The following is a 6,920-nucleotide window of genomic DNA, read 5'->3' as shown; positions in this document are numbered from 1 at the left end:
TTCAACATTTACTAGCCCAGACATAAACGCCCAAAACTTCTGATTTTAGAAGAGAGATCTTACTACGGAATCCGGTTAGAGGCACATTGAATGTCGTGTGTCCCCAACAAAGGTAAAAATTGAATGTCGTACATGTAGAGTGTCGTGTCGTGTGACACATTGAGTTGTCGTATGTCGCACCAAGAAAGCGACACAACATTCATGACAATGTTCAGTGACACTTGAATCTTGATATATCATCAACATTATATCGATTATATCGCACAAATGTCTTGGAATATTGTCGCTTGTTGAGGTAATTTATTAAGGGTGACGCGACATATGAGAACGAGGATTTATTGAGGGCAACACACGACAACCAACACGACACGATGCACGACATTCAACATGATGGAACACAATGTACAACGACGCACGACATTTTAATATTTGAATGTCTCATTGTCACTAGGTTTTGGCAAAAAATGTTGCATTAAAAATTGAGTGGCATTGTTTAGTGTCGAGTGTTGTGTCGTGTGTCGCGTTGAATGTCGCGTGTTGCGTTGATTGTCATGTGTCGCCCTCAGTAAATTACCTTGACATGCGACATTTCAGCGACATTTGCGCAAACGATAGACTGTCGTGATTCTTGCTCGTTCTCGTGTGTCATGTTGAATGTCGTGTGTCGTGGTTAAGCAGTTAAGTCAACAGTTGACAATTCCACGACATATATTGTTGAGTGTCGTTGTACATTGTCGTGTGTCGCGTTGAATGTCGTGTGTCGCGTTCTTAGTGTGACACACGATAACTCAGCATGACACGACACACGTCATTCAACGCGACACACAACACAACAATGAACAACGACATTCAGTTTCTATTGCAATATTTTTTGCCAAAACATAGCGCGACAATGAGACATTCAAATGTTAAAATGTCGTGTGCCGTTGTACATTGTCATCTGTCACATTGCAATGGCGTGCGTCTTGTTGTGTCGCGTTGATTGTCGTGTGTCAACCTTTGAGGGCGACACACGACATTCAGTATGACACTAAACGGATTCTGTACCTTACAGACTATACAGCAGGTGAGCTCGATTGTGTACAGTGAAACACCGCTCGCTCGAGCATCTATGACTCGAGCACCCGGGCTCGCTCGAGCAATTCATGTGGTCCCGGCCGATTTCCTTCTATTTTCTGTGTGAAATTACCATGGCTGGGTCGAGCATCGATAACTTGATCGCTCGAGCATGACACCTGGTCCCTGTGTATTAATTTACTCTTTGTTGCTTCTGGCAAACTGGAGCAGAGGTGTCAAAATTTTTCACACCTTCGGCAGTAAGAATGTTTCGGTTAATTAAAAATTTTCACATGCCATGAGAATTGCGTGATCTATTCCCTGACTATCTTAAATGTTTGTTTGGCAATATATTTGATCTGATAATGAGATTAATTATTGATAAAAGGTTGAAGAAAAGTTTCATTGATCAAATATCGATCAATTACTGATTACTTATTAATAAAACATCCTTTCTGCGGGATCGAGAAGATAGTTATGAGATCTTAGTATTTGAATCAGCAGTTGTTTGCATGCAAATGAAGGAAATAATATAGCCTTTTCATAAAATTGAGACGATAATTTTGATATGCACTTGTTGATAAATAAAAAATAAAAATGTCTTAAGTTAGTTGTTTCTTCACATGTGCCATTTACAAATTACATAATGAAACGTCTAGAATAGATTACGTTTGTAATACATTTTTTTTTTTGAAAATGTTGAAAGTATGTTATTATTAATTACGCATCACCTTTTACTCTGCAAATGGTCCTGATGACCTTCAGTTTGATTCGTATGTTGGTCAATGTTTGGGTTACTCGAAACCATGGATAACTTGAGCATTTTGCTCATCCTCGTGCGACCTCGAGCGATCGGTGTTTTACTGTATTCCAATTTAGCCTGGTTCAACAATTTTGCCAGGTTTATACTCATTTCAGTCGGGCTAGTTCTGCGCACATCAATATGCCACATATGCGGGACATGCCAGGGATTAGTCAGGGTTTTTTTTTATTCTATAGCAGAGGCCGAATATCGGCCTCGTCCCCCAGCCGAGGATTTCCCCCACAGCCAAGGATTTCCCCTACCGCAGTCGAAATTCCCCTACGTCCGAAATTCCCCCCTCCAAAATGGTAAACAAAGCAATGGAGATTACTCCCAGCGATTTTCCCGACCGAATATCGGACCCGTTCACAATTGCAGACGGTCTTTCACAATTTTCAATGGGTGTGAAAACCTTTAGAAATAGTAGAAAAATGTTAGAAGAGCGTTCAGTGGACCCGAGGTTCCGGTTTTGACCAGCGAAAATCGATAAAAACTCGTATCTGACCCGCACATAATATGCCGTGGGCGTCTGCTTGTCTCGCGGTAATACTCTTTGATGCGTAACGAGTTCGAAAGCTCTGCCCCTTGTCAATCAAAATCCCAGGGAACTTCATACTGTTTGTCGACACCAGCGTAAGTATGACTGTAGGCGGAGCGTCGTATGTTAATTAGCTACTGACAGATGTCAATCACGCCACGCGGACTGACACGTGGTTATCATCAGTATGTAATATAGATGATTGATAAACAATGCAGCGTCAGATTATCGTGTTTGTACCTCTTGTTAATTAGCGGTAACAGCTTATGCTGTATTGTGTAATATGTGTTGTTAATTTAAAGTAATTATTTTATGTGCTTGATTCGATTAAATAAGCCGGTCGGCCGTTACGCAAATTTATTCTTTTTGCCGAGGTATTTTGCTAGAGCAAAATAAAATATAAATGTTTTAAGTAATCAGATATTATAAGTATGGAATAGTTCTGGTGAAAAGATGAAATTTTATCAAGAATTTTTAATGTTTGCTTTCGTTTTTTTTCATATTTGTCACACGTTTTCGCGATCGTGATTTTCGGACATTTTTTATCTTTTCTTACAAGATTTTCTAGTACAATTGAAATAAAAAGCCAACAAAAGTATGCATTTAATAATAATATGATGGCTCTTGCAAAAGCAACTCCTATTTTAAAGCATTTTTTGTGAATAAAAGCATGTGATCTTTAAATATTCAATGATTTGAGCATTTCAACTCTCCCCACCCATCTTGTTACAATGATAAGTGAACATTAGTGCAAGTCCATCTATTGCTAAGTGACAGTGTGTATAGTTGCTAAAAGTTGCAAGAATATGTAATAAAAACATAGTTTAAAGTGTTTATTATGCATAATTGTAAATTCCCCCCTGAGTGAAAAAATCCCCCAAAACTGCTTGTCGCGCGCTATTTTCTTCCCCCAATGACAGGCTGGGGCCTCTTCCCCCAGTCGTAAAAAAAACCCCTGTTAGTCCAAATAATTTGACATCAGAACTGATTCTGAGATATTTTCATGATAGGGCAGAATCCCTCTCTTTACGTCAAAACCAGTAAAGACCTTTTCTGTGGTGAAAATAGATTTAGGTAAAAACACAATCCTGAAGGCAATATACTTTAAAGTTTTTGTCCCGACGCTATACAAGGATGCGCTTTTGCTGTAAACCTAAGAAAACGTGAGTATTCATATTTTGTACATATTGTAATTAATTAAGGGACATAGTGCCAGTTTTCAAGCCTCTTTACGATGTTACATCTTGTACTAAAAAGTTGAAATAGGGTAACCGGTGACTGTTTCAACATTTTGTAGCAATAAAATTTTGTTAGTTTTCAACGTTTGTAGAAGGCATTCAAAAATGTGTTACAGACTTTTTCAGTCTTGTTTGTGTACTGTTAGCAGGATCTTGAAACAATTTTGTTTTCCGACGCCGCCACATGGATTAGGTACATGATTTATTTGAAACAGAAAGCCTGTACAGTTGAGCTTATTTTGAAATCGTCTCATATACAGCAAACGCATAATATTATGTATATTAGACTGACAGTACACTGACTGATAGTATTGGTCCGACATTCTGCCGATAACTGACTAGCTTAAAAGCGATGAAATCGTAAAACAAAATAAAACTGAAACATTTTATCGTTTAAATATAACAGTAAAACATGTTAATAAAGCGTAAACACTATATATTTCATTTTGGCTACCTTGCTGTATTTACATGTCCGCCATTACTCTCAGTACAGCTGACTGTGCGGTTGGTCGTTATCGATCACATGATACGAAGCGGAGCCATGTAAAATATGTGTTAACTTTATGGTGCGTTGTTTAGAACTAGGGCTGTCATTGATTGGGTCTTAGGCGTATCGACGATACCGATATATCAGAAGACAAATATCGACGATACATCGATATATTGATTATTAAGTTAGATTAACGACATATTTGTTCATATGATACTATATACCTTCCTGTAAATGATATTTTAAGTTTTATTGCCTACTTTCCATATTTCTGTTTGATTGTGTTGTATTTGTATTTATGAAATAAAAGAAATACATAAAAATTAATAACATCTTTCATTTTTATTTTGCCTTCACTCCTTTTTTTCCATTTATCCAAGTTTACAACTTTGTGAACATTAGTTGTTTTTTAGGGTCTGCGTGTTTATTTGGGTAGTTTTTTCTCTCCTTAAAATATCGATTTTTGAAAATGGGAATCGATCATCGATCGACAAAAAAATATCGTTGATACATCGATATCGTTTCTATCGATGACAGCCCTATTTAGAACAGTGACAAACTTGTACAGTAAACCTCGCTTATAAGGAACAGCTTGGGACCTCTAAAAATTGTTCCTTATAACCGAGGTTCCTTATATCCGTATAGCGAACTAGTTCCTTGTAACCGAGGTTTGTATAACGAACACAATTTGCATAGCGAACATTATTTGACTGACGTTTGAAAAGACCTATGTATTCACTTTATGTGCCGAAAATGAATCTTTATATGAGGAAGTTGCGAGTCTAGTACAGGCACTTTCCTGTAGAGATGGTAAGGTAAACACTGCCTGCATGTATATGACTGAAATAGTGTTGAAACACGACGTTAAACCTCAACTAAGCCAAAATGTACGTCGGTGAGAATGACCGTAATTTGTGTTTATTTTTGACGGTTATTTCTATCTTCTTTTTAGAGAGGGTTACATTATGACATGTTTCAGTTACTCCCCTTACCTTGCTCGACTGCATGCTATGTGAATGCATCAATACTAATATAAAATAAGTCTTCAAATTGTTAAATTAGACTACCCATTAAACTTTAAAAGTAAGGTGTTTATGACATACAGTGTATTACGACTAGGCAATGGTACCATACATACGGTTAAAGTGTTAATCATATGAATAGCTTTGCTATTGTTCATTTTAGCACCTGCTACATGTTTTACAATAATTTAATTGAAAATTTGGTAAATTGGACCGTTTGCCATTGTTAATCACGCGTAATTAACACATTTATTTAGGATAGTATTATCGTGACCGTGACCGAGACTGATTTTCGATCACAGTTGTTAACATGAAATACCTAATACATGTAGCTCTCGAACATAATCTTGAGTAAATATAAGTCTACTACCGTCTAGTAGGTAAATTTGGTTAATGCTGAAATTATATAGATCTATTTTCTTTTTATCGTGAATATCATAGCAGAGACTTCATGTGCACGAAAGTGCGTAAAAGTGCCGACGTTACTCTGACGTCATCAGCGATTCTCCTGTTTATTTCCGATTTTCAATCATTTTTATTCTTTATGTCTGTTCGCTATAACCGAGGTGTTTTCAATTGTATTTTGTACTTTGGGACTGAAAAATGTGTTCCTTATAACCGAGTGTTCCTTATAACCAAGTTCCCTATAACCGAGGATTTTTACGTTGAATAAAGAAGGAATTAGATCGGGGAATTGAAAACTGTTCCTTATAACCGAGTGTTCCTTATATCCGAGTTCCTTATAAGTTAGGTTTACTGTATAAAAAAATTGCCATTTATTTTCGCATAAACATCAACAATGATTTTGGAAGGAAAAAATGGATATTCTTTCCTGGTATCTTAAAATTTGACTAATGTTTTTGTAAATGCGATTTAAAAATTGCCACGAAGAATTTTCTTGGATTTTAGGTTCACCACAGAAAAGGTCCTTCCCTTGTTGTACGTGGAGGAGAGATATTGACCTATGCAAAAATTATCACAATATCGCGACTCACGTACACTCTGATAAACCTATTGTTTGTCCTGATTCCTATTCTCTGGGTTATATTAAGCTCCTAGAAGTTTTCCAGATTCCCTAATTGTATAATTATGTTGTAATAAATGTCTGTTGAAATGTTTTGTATATTGTTATAAGCCTTTTGCTAAGATTTGTCCAGAGATACATTGTATCATTTCTGTAAAACTTATACTTTCAAGACTGCAATTTTATTCTAAATATTGTTCAAGTTCCAATAATGTACATTACAAAAAGCGTTAGTCGAACCAATCAGACGTATACAGTTTGTTTTATACTGTGACAGGTCAAACTGTAATGTTGCGGTGGCTGCAAATATCAGAAATTAAAAAGCAGCCACTCAGCGACAGTAAGCTTGTCTAAAAAAGCGTTTAACTAGTCTTTGTCCTTATTTTGCTGAGGTAAATAAATGTCTTGGCACATAAGAATATAATCAATGAAACTTTTAAACTTCAACACTGACTTAAAAATGCTATAGACTTGGCACTAGATTTATAGTAAAAAAAAAATAAAAAAGATATTTTCTTTTCTTCCTGTTTACTTATATAAAGCATAGGATCAAAAGCTAATCTCTCTGCGAAAGGATTGTATGATTATGATATTTATTATTAGAACTAGGATATAGACTGGCTCCATTCATTAAAATTGAAAGGAAATGTATCTGGAAAGTTTAGCTGTGTAGCCAGTCTAATTTCACAAACTTGAGCTTTATTTATGTGAGACTGTAAACAATAAACTTAGACTGGCTCTGTTTCATTA

This window comes from Mercenaria mercenaria, chromosome 17 (genome assembly GCF_021730395.1).
Source record: "Mercenaria mercenaria strain notata chromosome 17, MADL_Memer_1, whole genome shotgun sequence".
NCBI classification, from domain to species: domain Eukaryota; kingdom Metazoa; phylum Mollusca; class Bivalvia; order Venerida; family Veneridae; genus Mercenaria; species Mercenaria mercenaria.
This window is presented reverse-complemented; position numbering follows the sequence as displayed.